This window comes from Lactuca virosa, chromosome 5 (genome assembly GCF_052849685.1).
Source record: "Lactuca virosa cultivar CGN04683 chromosome 5, Lactuca_virosa_CGN04683_v6, whole genome shotgun sequence".
Taxonomy (NCBI): Eukaryota; Viridiplantae; Streptophyta; class Magnoliopsida; order Asterales; family Asteraceae; genus Lactuca; species Lactuca virosa.
Genome location: NC_136430.1, coordinates 399,784,432 through 399,799,345, shown reverse-complemented (window position 1 = coordinate 399,799,345; position 14,914 = coordinate 399,784,432).

The window sequence follows — 14,914 nt, the reverse complement described above, 5'->3', positions numbered from 1 at the left end:
AATTATAAACATATTTACACTCATTTAATAAAAATCAATCTTAAAGTTAATTAAAAGGTGAATGCAACAGAAGAATGAAGAAAATGAATGAAATTTGGAGTGATATTAAGGATTTCATTAGGTTTATGAGAGAGAGAGAGAGAGAGAGAGAGAGAGAGAGAGAGAGAGAGAGAGAGAGAGAGAGAGAGAGAGAGAGAGAGATTTTTGAACAACGATAAAAAAATCAGATTATTAAGGAAACATGATTGATTTAAAAGAAATATAATGCCTTGAAAAAAAAACACATCTCACATCATAAACACTATTCTTCTCCTCCTTCATGAAGGAAACATCAAAATTCATCTGAATATTTTACGTGTTGTTAATATTAACTTCATTAAGTTAAAAGAAACACACTTAACCTTCGATATTACATAGTGATAGGATTATTATTTAATTATTTTGGATTTAAGGTTCTTAAACATAAGATTTATTACTTTTATGTTTTAGGTTCTAAGATCTAAGTTGTAAATATTATTTGAAACATTGATTTCGGGCCCTACCCACAGCCGGCGCAAACGCCGTATAATCCGGTGGCCGGATGATTAATTCATCCTGTTCGTCCTCTTCCCAACATGGCGACTAGATGGAGGTCCTCTGATTCGTGGATTAAGGCTCGTCAATCAAAACCTACTTCTCAATCTCAATTCCATGACAAGGTTTGGCACCGTAACAGTCCCTCCATCTCTTCCTTCTACATTACTAATTTCCCAGACTATATAATCCCAAAAGATTTATGGAGTGTTTGTAATCGTATCGGAAAAGTCTCTGATATCTTCATATCTAAAAAGAGGTCGCGATTAGGAAAAAGGTTTGGCTTTGTTCGGTTCTTTGGGGTAACTAGTAACGATCATATAATCAAACAGCTTTGTGATATTTGGTTTGGTTATCATAAGTTATTTTCATCCTTCCCTAGAGACTCGAAATCAAAAAACTTGGAATCGAAAGCTCCAATTTCTCGTGGGATTCCGCCCAAAGCAGAGAAAATGGTCTCCCCGGATAATTCTTTTGCAAGTGTTGTTAAAGGATCGTCTATTGGTCACGATGATTGTGTCAAGACTCATGTTGATGACATATTAGTCCTTCCATCCGGTGACTTTATAGTTGAAAAGATAAAACGTGCTTGTTTGGTTAATGTTAGATACTTCTCTACGTTGCCAAATATTCGTATGCTTTGTTATGATGAGGGCTTTGATGATTTTGATCTAAGATATGTTGGTGGGTATTAGGTCATGTTTGAATTCAAAGTGAAAGAGGCTTGTAAAAATTTCATGTCTAATGATGGATTGAACCATTGGTTTGTGGAAAAACGAGAATGGGATAAGAGTTTTATTCCTCTTAAACGACTTGTATGGATAGATATTGAAGGAGTTCCTCTACGTGCATGGAGCAAAGATGCTTTTAGACGAATTATTGCAAAGTGGGGATATATTGCCTATCTTGAAGACGATCTTGGTGAAGATATTTATAAGAATCGGGTTTGTATTTTGACCACATTCCAAGGAATCATCTCGGAAGAGGTTAAGATTAAGGTTGATGATTTGATTTTTACTATTCGCATCAAAGAAGCTTCGGGATGGGAACCTTCCTTCTCCTTCGATTTTCCAAAGTCTGTCATGGAAAACCGTGAAGCACAAGGTCCGTTTGAAGAAGAGGAAGATCTCCACTCAAATCATGATAATAATGAAGTTTTCGAGGACCCATTTAGTATTTATGAAATGATGGATAAAATGGATAAAGAAGGTGATTTTATCAAATTGAATCAATCTCACAAAGGTGGTACTTTTAAAAGTGGAATGTGTTGATTCCTGTGAAGTTGAAAATGCCAAAATTGGTAAAGGCCCCATGCAAAATTCTGCCACAACAAAGAAGACTCAAAAGGAAAATGCTACAGTGCCCACCCCCGCAGATGAAAATAATTCAGAAAAAGCCCCTGCTTTTGTGAAAAGTCTAGAAACAGCCCCTACTGTTACCGCCGATGCTGGTGGCTCATGTGGCGCAGTTCCGGCTGCCTGTTCTATTCCGGATAACTCAACCTCTTCTCACACGGCTGTAAATCAGAAGTTTAAGGGTCCGAGATGTATCTTGTTGGTTTTTCTGGCGGATACGGTAGAATGTCGGGTGTGGAATCCTCAGATGAATCTCTTTCTCATCCCCCGGGTGTTTCCAATCATGGGCAACATGGTGGTTCTTCCGATGGGCCGAGTACAAATAATGGATTCCTAAATGAAATCCAAAAAACTTTGGAGATGGGTAGATCTTTGGGTTACAACATGGAAGAGTGCTTCGATCGGATAAAAGAAATTGTTCATGGTCACGAGAAAAATCGAGTAGAGATATGAATTGCATCTTTATTAATATTCAAGGAGCGGGTAGTAGAGACAAGCAGGTTTGGATTAGATCTATTTGCCATAAGCATAAGGTCAATTTTTTATCCATCTATGAATCGAAGTTGTATAGTGTGGATCTCAGTGTGGTCGGTTCTTTTTGGGGAACTTCTTCTTACTCTTTTGTGCTTTCTCCCTCTCGTGGTGCTTCGAGTGGTATCATCGCCATTTGGGATACCGATGTTATTTCTCATAATAACATTGTCATTTCAGATTTTTTTGTCATTGTGGAGGCGACTTGGAGGAATTCGGGCCTAAATATTATGTTTATTTCTGTTTATGCTCCTCAAGATGCGGATAGTAAACGAGACCTTTGGGTCCAACTCCTTCAACTGATCTTGAACTTCTCTGGTGAATGTATTATTATGGGAGATTTTAATGTCGTCAGAGATGAATCGGAAAGATTGGGTTCCCAATTTAATGCGACGACTGCTAATTTGTTCAACAATTTTATTGAGTAGGCTGCCTTGCTTGATATTCCTTTGGGAGGGCCTAGGTACACTTGGAGCAATAAGTGGGGATCAAAATTTAGTAATCTGGATAGATTCTTGGTTACAAATGGTATTCTTGGGCATTTTCCTCATCTTTCTGGTATGGTCTTAGAGAAAAAAATCCCGGATCATCGCCCTATTCTTCTTTCGGAGCATATTTGCGATTATGGCCCTTCCCCATTTAGGGTGTTCCATTCTTGGTTTGATATGGATGGTTTCGATAGTTTGGTGAGGACCTCTTGGGCTCAGGTTGTGGATGTTAATAATCCATGGGTTATATTTAAGAAAAAATTGCAAAATCTTAAATATAACATTAAATTGTGGAATGCTTCTTATCGTACTTGGTTGGGGTCCAAAAGAATAGATTTAGAGGTGAATCTTGAATCCATTGATGCTCGGTTAATGGACAATGAAGATTCGGCGATTTTGCGTGAACAACGAGTCTCAATCCAGAAGGAGATGAATGAGTTAGATCATATTGCCAATATTGATCTAGCCCAGAAGGTGAAAATTCATTGGGGGTATTGATGGGGATAAGAATTAGAATTACTTCCATGGTCTTGTTAATCGTAAGAGGCGTCAAGTGACTATCCGTGGAGTGTATAGTGATGGAATTTGGGTGGATTATCTAAGGCGGGTGAAGGATGAATTTCAGAATTATTATCAGTCTTTGTTTTCTCGCCAAAAAGGAAACAAACCTAAGACTGATTCAACCTTTTTTTTTTTCCTTTTTGGAGTCTCAGTTGCATTCCATTCAGGCTCCTTTTACTATGGATGAAATCAAAAGAGCTGTGTGGGATTGTGGTTCTTCTAAAGTTTCGGGTCCAGATGGTTTTACTTTTGGCTTCATAAAGAGATACTGAGACATTCTTGAGGATGATTTAGTGGCTTCTGTTATGCACTTTCATTGTAATTCGTCTATCCCAAAAGGTTGCAATGCTTCTTTCTTTACTGTCATCCCTAAACTTAGAGACCCGAAGTCTGTTCGTGATTACAGACCTATTAGCTTAATTGGTTGCCAATATAAAATTATTGGTAAAATTTTAGCCAATAGGTTGGCGCTGGTTATTGGTTAGTCCGGAGCAGTCTGTTTTTATACAAGGTAGACAGATTTTAGATGGTCCTTTCCTCCTTAATGAAGTTGTCTCGTGGTGTAAAGCTTCTAAAATTCCTCTTCTGATTTTTAAAGTGGATTTTGAGAAAGCTTTTGATTCTCTTTCATGGGATTATCTCGTTGAAATTATGAGTATTATGGGTTTCATATCTAAGTGGTGCGGGTGGATCATGGAGATGTTGAGGACTGCTAGAGCCTCGGTTCTGGTTAACGGGTCTCCTACTCAGGAATTCAAGATTCAAAGAGGATTATGCCAGGGAGATCCTCTTTCTCCTTTTCTGTTCATTTCGGATACGGAAGGTCTTCATGTGGCGCTTCATAGAGCCCGATTGGCTGGTGTCTTTAGGTGATGGTCTTTACTACACTAAGGCTAGATCCGGACTAATCCTAGCCTATTCTTATGAAGGAAGGTGAGCATGAAGCAACGGCTAGATCCTCACAGTAGGTGTTTCTATTGGTGATATAGAAATATCTCATCTTTTTTATGCTTATGATGTTGTTATTCTCTCGGCTTGGAGTCTGGACGATGCTTCTCATATTATCTGTATCCTTAGATATTTCTTTCTTGCTTCGGGTCTCAAATGTGACATCCCCATTTGCACGGCCAGAAAAGACCGATTTGTTTATGCTTCATTTTTAAAATCAGAGTATACTTTTATAGAAAAGTGTTGCAGAATTTTGTTCCCAGAAAACATGATAAGTATGTTATCAAAACATTTTCCGAAGAAATGTATTTTATTCATTTTAAAATTTTGGGATGTCAACGTCAATACAGAAACATAAGCATAAACAGAACTTACATTCATTTACACTAGTGATCTACATCTCTTTAATCTCTCAGTGTATTGTAGCTTTATATCGACACCTGTAATACAATAAACTGAGTGGGTCAGGTTGGGAAACCTGGTGAGTACATAGGGATTTCAATCCCACAATGTTATATCATATATATATATATATATATATATATATATATATATATATAATATATTAGAACTCACAAAATATACAATTTCACCATCTATAAGCAACTTTACCCCACCCCGTCGGTCCTCACAACGAGACGATCCATACTCTAAAGTTAACCTCTTTACCTAATCCATACTCCCAGATCCAAAATTTACCTCTTTACCTAATCCATACTCCTGGATCTAAAAGTTACCTATTTACCTAATCCATACTCCCGAATCTAAAAGTTACCTCTTTACCTAATCCATGTTCCCGGATCTAAAAGTTACATCTTTACCTAATCCATACTCCCGGATCAGATAAGTCTGATCCATACTCCTGGATCTGAAATTACCTTCTTACCTAATCCATACTCTCGGATCGGGTATGTCTGATCCTTACTCCCGGATCTAAAATTTACCTCTTTACCTAATCCATGCTCTCGGATCGGGTATGTCTGATCCATACTCCCAGATCTAAAAACACATAACTATGTCCTAACCATACTCCCGGACTAAGGACAGCTGACTAAGTCTAATCCATACTCTCAGATAGATGTCAAGTCTTAAAGTTATTCCCTCCTTGTATATCTCATTTGTACTCACAAGGACATACTACCCAATATCCCTCTTAATTTATTTAGGTCTACTCTGTATCCTAAATCATCATATATTCATCAGATATGCTCTTAACACGTATTTCAGGCACTATCAAAACCAACTATTTCATCTACCCATGCTCTACCCAACATATTCGTAGATATAAAATACATATACAATTCAGATCTGAAGAAAAAAAAAGGTTTAGATCTGAAAAGAAATTACATATACGGTTCAGATTTGAGGGAAAGGTCTAGATCTGAAAAAAAAAATACATCTAGAGCCTAGATCTGAAGAAAAATGTTCAGATCTGAAAACAAATACATCTACAGTCTAGATCTGAAGAAAAAAGTTCAGATCTGAAAACAAAATACATCTACGGTTTAGATTTGAAAAACAAAGAAGTTTAAATCTTTCATCTAGCACAGATCTCAAGTAAACAGATAATATGCACACATAAACTCTTTAACAAATATTTAATTCTTTAACAGATATTAATACTTTTATTAAAATCATGTTCATGGTAGGGACTATGCACTCACCTGATAAGAAGTGATTCGGACAACACTTCGCTTCTTAAAACAATCTTCTTTGACGAAACCGGGAGGTTTCCTTGAAAACCGGGCTCTACGCAGGCAGAGTTTCAAACCGAAAAACTCTTTTTCTCAGAGACTCCGGGAACTCCGGGGCTTTCTTCAAGTGCTAGGGAAGTTTCCTAGGCTTTTGGGGATGTTTTGGGAGGTTTAGAGAGTAAGTAGAGAGGGAAAGAAAGGGTAAAAAGTGTGAGAAACGAAGGGGCTCTCGGGTGGTATTTATAGGCTGGAAAAGGCTCCAACTCGTCGAGTTTCTGGCCCAACTCGTCGAGTTTCTGAACCCCAACTCGTCGAGTTGGTGCCACGTTTCGTCATCAGATTGCGCAATGTCACCCATTTCGCTGCAGCACCCTGCCGACTTCTAAACCTCGTAACTTTCTCATAAGAGCTTCGTTTTTTACGTTCTTTATATCCACGTGTAGGTGGGAACATTCTCTACAACTTTCCTTTAGACTCCATCCGCTAATTCTCGACCAGTTTTAAATTTAACAGTATGAGAAGATTACACTGCTAAACGACCGTGTAGAATTCATAACTTCTACATACAGACTCCGTTTTCGACTGTCTTTTTATCGTTGAGCATCTATTAATGAGATCTTCAATTCTCATTTAGGTTGTATCGGCTAAAAATTGCTCAATCGGAAATTCGAACTCCGGGCTGCACACTACTGTGCCGAAACTTGGAAAATTCATAACTTCCTCATACGAAGTCAGATTTAGACGTTCTTTCTATGTACGCTCTCGGTTTAGCGAACACTACAACTTTCTTTTAGATTGCTAAGGCTAAAAAGTCTTATATCATAAATTCACTATTTACGTCACGTAATGTCGTGTCGGTTCTGTCGCGAAACTTCGACATACCATAACTTCTTCGTTACAACTCGGATTTCGGCGTTCTTTATATGCACGGAACCCTTGTGACATATACTCCATCTTAGTTAAGATTATTTATTCTAAATAACCTTCTATCAAAAAGTCATTTTCGCCACTTATTGTGTCTTAATTGACTAGCTCGGATCTGCGGGCGTTACATCAAATCAACTTGCTTAAATGTAGATTGATCGGTGTGGGAATACCTTCTTCCCAGGTGGCGGATATGGCTAACTTCATGGGTTGTGTTTCTCAGTCTCTTCCTTTGATTCATCTTGGGGTTCCGGTAGGGCAAAACATGAACCGGGTGAATTCATGGTCTCCTATTATGGACATATTTCGTAACAGGCTTGCAAATTGGAAGGCCAAAAGTCTCTCTTTTGGTGGTCGGCTTACTCTCATCAAATCCGTGTTGGGCTCTTTCGGTAGCTATTACTTTTCGATGTTCTCGGCTCCGGTTACAGTTATTCGTTAATTGGAATCTTTGAGTGCTAGATTTTTTTTGGGGTGTCGATCTTGATGATGGAAGGATGCATTGGATAAGGTGGAATAAAATTATGGATTCAAAAGGAGTGTGGGGTCTTGGATTTGGTAGTCTTTTTGCTTTTAATAGATCTATGATGTTTAAGTGGCGGTGGAAATTTTTCCATCATTCTGATCTTTTGTGGGTGCGGGTCGTCAAAACCATTTACGAGGCTGATGGTGGTCTTTCTTCACTTTCTCAACATGGCTCTTCTTCGGGGATCTGGAATAATCTTATTTGTATGCTTGTTAATCTTACAGAACATGGAGTTGATCTTCTTTCTTTATGCCCCATTAGGGTTGGAGATGGTGCTGCTTCGAGTTTTTGGCATGACAAATGGTTACTTGACAACCCTCTTGCTACTTCTTTTCATAAAATCTACGCTTTGGATAACCATAAATCCGCTACTGTTAGAGATCGAGTTAGTATTGGTAGGGACCCGGGAAATCTTCGTCGTATGACTAGGGGAGGGATAGAGAAAAGTCAATGGGCTGTTTTTCTAGAGACTGCGCAAAACCATCACTTGGAGGATAGGAAGGACATATTGGGTTGGATAGCTGATACCTCAGACGTTTTTTCTGTTTCTGCAGCTCGCTCTATTATTGATTCTAGCTTACTTCTAGTCAGTGGTGCTGAGACCAGGTGGAATAATTGGGTTCCTATTAAGCTTAATATTCTTACTTGGAGGATCAGATTGGAGAGTATTCCGACTAGAGAGAAATTATCATACCGCAGGGTTGAGGTGGAGTCAATTTTATGTCCGGTATGCCACACATCTGTTGAAACCCTTGATCATATTTTGACAAGTTATAGGGAGCTGATTGATATATGGAGCAAGATTGCAATTTGGTGGGATGTTCAACTAGTTGAGCATCTTACGGTTTCTGATATCCTTTCATGGTCCGATTCCCTTCAATTGAGAGACGGTCAACGCAAGGCTTTTGATGCAATAGTGATATCAACCTTTTGGTGCCTTTGGAGTTTTCAAAATTCCATCATTTTTGCAACGGTGTTGCCTAGGAAATCTCTTATTTTTGATGATATTGTTGAAATGACATTTTTTTTTGGATTTTCAATAGGTGTAGAAAAGCTAAGCTTGTTTGGACTGCTTGACTCTATAATTCTGCTATAGCTTCTATTATGTTGTAATGTTTCTTTTTCTAGTTTCTTGCTAGTTTTTAATAAAATCTTCCGCCATTCCAAAAAAAAATTATTATTTGAAATGGATTTTGGTATATATGAAGTCTTGGTTAGTATAAGGAGTAATTAGGATCCCTTATGAACGAAGCATGCCATAAGATGATTAGAATACTTTAAGTTGTATATGTAAGATACGTTTTAGGTTTTTATACCTAATGATGTTTCATATATATATATATATATATATATATATATATATATATATATATATATATATATATATATATATATATATATATATATATATATAATCCGGATCAAATAAGAACAAATTTTTTGTACGAAGTTAAAACGTTTTTATGTGAATATTATTTTAGCAAACCAAAAAAACAAATCATTATATGAATAAAAACTAACACGATTCACAAAAAAATAAAAATTACTGAAAAAACACATCCGTGAATCATTTTTTAGTAAATCAAGCAAAAATTCACTTTACGGACAATTTTAATGAATAATAACAAAATCATCATTAAAAAAGTCATCAAGACGTTTTTTTTATAAATCATATTATTTTTTATTCATCTAATGATTGATTTTTTTGTTCCATTGAAAACATATGCATATTAACAATTTATTCTCTTCCTACCAAAAACTTCATTTTGGTGTATATATATATATATATATATATATATATATATATATATATATATATATATATATATATATATATATATATATATATATAGGTGGAGATCTGTTGAGAACTAATAGTTTAATGTGAATCTGAAAACTAAAAACGAAACGTTAGATTAAAAAATGTTCATTAACGGCATGATTGTCATTGTAATTTTGTATTTTTTAAAACATTAATAATTATTCTTAAAAACTAGAATAAAAAATAAATTTTTTAGATTTAATAAAATTATTAAGTAATATTCGTAAATAATCATAAAAATAAATTTTATTTAATAATTTATAAACATTATAGTACAATTATTTGTCGATACAAGGTAAAATATAAAAAAAAAAATTCTATAAACTTTTTCAAAGTGTCTTCATTTCATTATGCCCAAATTGCAATATTTTTTTAAATTTATCCTTTTTCATATCTTCAAAATTATCGACAAATTATTTCACACCTACATGAACATTAAAAAAATAATTAACAAAGAACACTCACACAAAATGCATGTGTGCATATAGACGTATGCACATATGCATATTGACATATGTCGATATGAACATGATATAATCGCATGTGAATCTTTCATGATATAATCACAAGTGAATATCACATGATATAATCATATATGAATCTTACATGATATAATCACATGTGAATATTACATGATATATATATATATATATATATATATATATATATATATATATATATATTTATTTATTTATATTTATATTTAAATCATGTAATATTCACATGTGATTATATCATGTAAGATTCACATATGATTATATCATGTGATATTCACTTGTGATTATATCATGAAAGATTCACATGTGATTAGATACTGAAAGATTCACATATGATATTCACATTTGATTATATTATTAAAGATTCACATGTGATTATATAATAAAAGATTCACATGTGATTATATCATGTAATATTCGCATGTGATTTTATCATGAAAGATTAAACTGTGAAATTCACATGTGATTATATCATATGATATTCACATGTGATTTTTTCATGAAAAATTCAAATGTGAAATCACATGTTATTATATCATTTATGATTCATCTGTGACTATATAATGAAATATTCACAAGCGAAACTTACAAGATTCACATGTGATTATATCATGTAAGATTCACATATGATTATATCATGTGATATTTACATGTAATTATATTCACATGTGATTATATCATGAAAGATTCACATGTGATTATATCATGTGCATATCGACATATGTATACATCATGTAATATTCACATGTGATTATATCTCAAAAGATTCACATATGATATTCACATGTGATTATATCGTTTAAGATTCACATGTGATTATATGTTGAAAGATTCATATGGATTATAACATGTAAGATTTTTATAATGTAATATTCACATATGATTTTTTCATGAAAGATTCAACTATGAAATTCACATGTGATTATATCATATGTTATTTACATGTGATTTTATCATGAAAGATTCAAATATGAATTTCACATGAAAGATTCAAATGATATTTTTATATACCGGATTTATCGCTAAACATATACCATACACTAGTTTTTATAATTACACCCTACTTTTTTTTAATTAAAATTTAAAAATAGAGTAAGTTCATGTAAGGCCGAACCTTATAATCTGATGAGTCAAATACACGCCGACCATCAGCTCCAGCGCTAATGTTAGCGTATGAACCTTACCAGCATCAACATGTGTTCACTAGTAGTAGTGTATTTACTTTATATTCTATAATTATAGTAATAGTAGTTGTCGGTTAAATGTTCCTTAATCTCAGTGATTAGGATCAATATGTTTACTTAGATTAGAATCAATCCCATAACTGTCGGGATTGATTGTTACTAGTGTTACTATATATTTGTGTAATCGGTTTGTGCTAAATGGTAACCCTAAACGTCGCTTTATGTTGATTCTCTTCGCGAGGATCACTTCTTAGTGAAAACATGTAACACTCGATTCAAGGTACTTTTCATTTTTGACCCTTGGTATGTAAATATTTTGCAGATTTGGTCCCTATGGGGCAGTTTTGCCATTTTCGAAAATTTGGGAGTACGCAGGGCGTACACACCCAGGGGACAAACCCTAAATTTTAGGTTTTGGACCCTATTTAAACAACATTATGACCCATGATCCTCTCATTTCTTAGCGTCCATAGCCCATTGAGTCCTATTTCGAAACCCTAGCCCCTTTTAAGGAGATTTGACCCTCTTGTGTGTGTTGGTGAGATTTGAGGAAGAAGAGATTGGAAGAAGGATCCTCGATCAAAGGAGAACTTGTAGATCCATATTTCATACATCATTTCTAGCTTCATTGAGGTATAAAGCTTGGAACTTGCTCCTTATATGCTTAGATCTAGTATTTATGAAGTTTTGGTCCCTTTTTGGTCCTATGATGAGATCTAGTGGATTTGTTCCACTCCCGAAGTTAAGAGTTGATTCTCTTGATGTTTCTGAGGTCCCTAGTCCATAAAGTTAGCATCTTGATGGTTGTGGATCAACCATGCATGTGTTTAGGTCCATTTGGTGAAAGTAGAATGCTAAAGTAAGGTATGGGGTCTTTTGAGCCATACAAAGGCTCTAAGTTCATGACTTTATGGATTAAGACGTTCTACAAGACTTAGATCTGAAGTTGGAAGAAAAGGTATTAAGGGAATAAGACCCTAAGTTGGATTTTGGGACTCTGGCCAGAATGCCGGGCATACTCCATAGTACGCTGCATGTACTGGGTTAGCATGCCGTATGTTTGGGTCAACGCGCAGACACGGTGCATACGAAGAGTATGTAGGGCGTACGCTGTGATTGGGCTTCTTTTGCTTTGGGCCTTCTTTTGGACTTGGACTCCCTTTAGACTTTGGGCCTTAGCTAGATTTTGGGCCTTGTATTTGTTGGGTCATAGTTGGACCTTAGGTTTATGGGATGGGCCATTTTTAGGCCTCAGACCACTATAGGGTTATTGGGCCAAGCTAGTTGGGCCCAATAAGGGAAAAGATAAAATAATCTTTTATCCTAGAGGCTGAGGGTGTTAGGTCGGGGACCCCGATTATGAATTTTGACCTAATTATTAATTAGGGTATTGTTTGATTTTTTAGCGCGGGGATTTTCTGGATCAGCAGTCCGAACATTTATCTGATTTTCAGCAGTTTGAGGTGAGTCTCCTCACTATGCTTGGCAGGTTGAAGGCACCAATGCCGGTCCATGATTTATTATGATTAGGATGCTAGTTGTCTGCATGACTCTTGCATGAGCAGTATGTGATATGTATACCGAGTTGAGCCTGATGAGTGTATTGTATGTTATTTATCTTAGTGATTCTTGCATGTATTTTATGTATCTGTACGAATGTCGGGCGAGGCCCGATGTCAGGCAGGGCTCAATGGTTGTTGGGCATGGCCCATTGTATGTTTGATATGTATGGTATGAGGTATTTTGTGGAAATCACTAAGCATCATGCTTATGGTTTTTAGTTTATGTTTCATGTACTTCCGGATCGAAGGGGAAGAGCTCGGCATGATCTTATCGCACACACCACGACTTTCGTTTATTTGACTCTGATGTATTGAGATGATTGACTGACTCTGATTTTATTTTATGGTTTTATGAATATGATTTGGATAATGGTTTTATTATTATTAAAATGAAATTTTTTTTCTTAAATTTTGGGACGTTACAAAACATCTTTGTGGTATCCTTGTTCTTATTTCTTTCTTGTTTGTACTCAATCAAACGAACCTTCAAGTGGTATCAGAGCAGGTTTTCTGATACATTTAAGATATCATGTCTTCCCCATCTCAATACTATCCTAAATCCTCAACAATAAATAAAATTCCATTGTTCTATGAAAATAACTTTGGTATGTGGAAGACAAGATCCCTGGTTGTTCTTGAAACTATGGACTATGGCATGCTCAACATTGTCAATAACGGTCCACACATTACCATGTATCAACTTATGGTCGATAATGCACCTACTGGTGGATTAAAGCCAAAACCAAAGACAAACTATGATGAAGAAGACAAAAGACTCATCAGCCTAGATGTAAAAGCAAGGGATGCCATTGGAAACTCTCTTCCTTGACACATTTATCATATGTTAAAGAATTGTGAATCTGCACACGAAATGATGGAGACACTGACAGTTGCCTAAGAAGGAAATGTAGAAGTTCAAGCAACTCAAATCAACAACTTGAATCGGAGATATGAGCACTTATTTGCTAAACAAGGTGAGACTCTAACTCAAACCTTTAACATGTTTAACTGTTTGGTTAATGATATGCGCAGATTGGTCACTACTAAACACATATCTTAGCTGGTGTTAAAATTCTTGGATTCCTTGGGCAAAAGCTGGGAACATCACACTGATCTTCTCAAGAACACCGAGAAGATCTAGACCATGGATCTAAACTCTCTCTTTGGAAATCTGCGTAACTAGAAGAAAACAAAGCTCTTCGAAAAGACATCATAAAAGACTCCAACAAGGAAAAATTTGTCGCCTTGTTATCTAGAAAGGAGATATTTGTCAATGACTCTGAAACATCAGATCATGATGAAACTCCTGATAATGTTTGCTCAGATGAGTTAATCGCTAGCGCTGCACTCGTTGTCAAACGCTATGAAGAAAGCAGGTTGAGTGGGCGTAAAAGGTTTCAGTCTAAAGGAAGCAGTTCATCAGCGAGAAAGAATGTCGCTGACAAAAAATATGATCGAAAGTGCTTCAACTATGGAAGCACTGATCTCTTTTCCAGGGAGTGCAAAGCAAAGAAAGCATCACAAGCCTCAGAAAGTTATGAGGTGATGTACAAGAAGTTGTTGGCTCATATGAAGAAAGAAAATATTTCTCTTCCAAAATCACTTGCTGCTAAACAAGAGAAAACTGAAGAATGGGTTGATGAAGAAGAGTCTTCGGAAGATGAGGAGACAAAAGGGAAGTGTCTAATGGTTCGCATAGATGATTCTCACATTAAGGAGTCAAATGGAAGTTCTAGTACTTTTGACGCTGATCTTTCTCAAGCCGCCAGGGACTCAAAGATGCAAGACTGGGACTCATCTTCCATGTATCAGGTTAAGAAATTTATTAATTACTCTTCTAATGAAAAATTTGATATGTTTGAATATTTGCGTCTTGATCTGAAAAATATAACTCTGAAAAGATCATACTTAAATTAAAGATTAAGATTTTAAAGGAGAAACTGATTGCCACTGAAAACTCTCTCTTACAGTTGAATAAAGAATTTAAAAATTTGTCTTTATCAAACAAATTCTTCTTCACTGAAAAGGAAACCTCTGATGAGCTTGCCAAAAAGTTACAACGTATAGTTTACAATTAGGCACATTCAAATTTCAAGTTAAACAAAATACTAAACATTCAAATCCTTGATCATTATGAGAAAATTCTTTGTAGTAATATTGATGACGCTGTGAAAATACTTGAACATATTGAATCTAAACAAAACTTTGACACTGCCTGTGATCTTGAAAAGGACTTCAAAACTAAATTT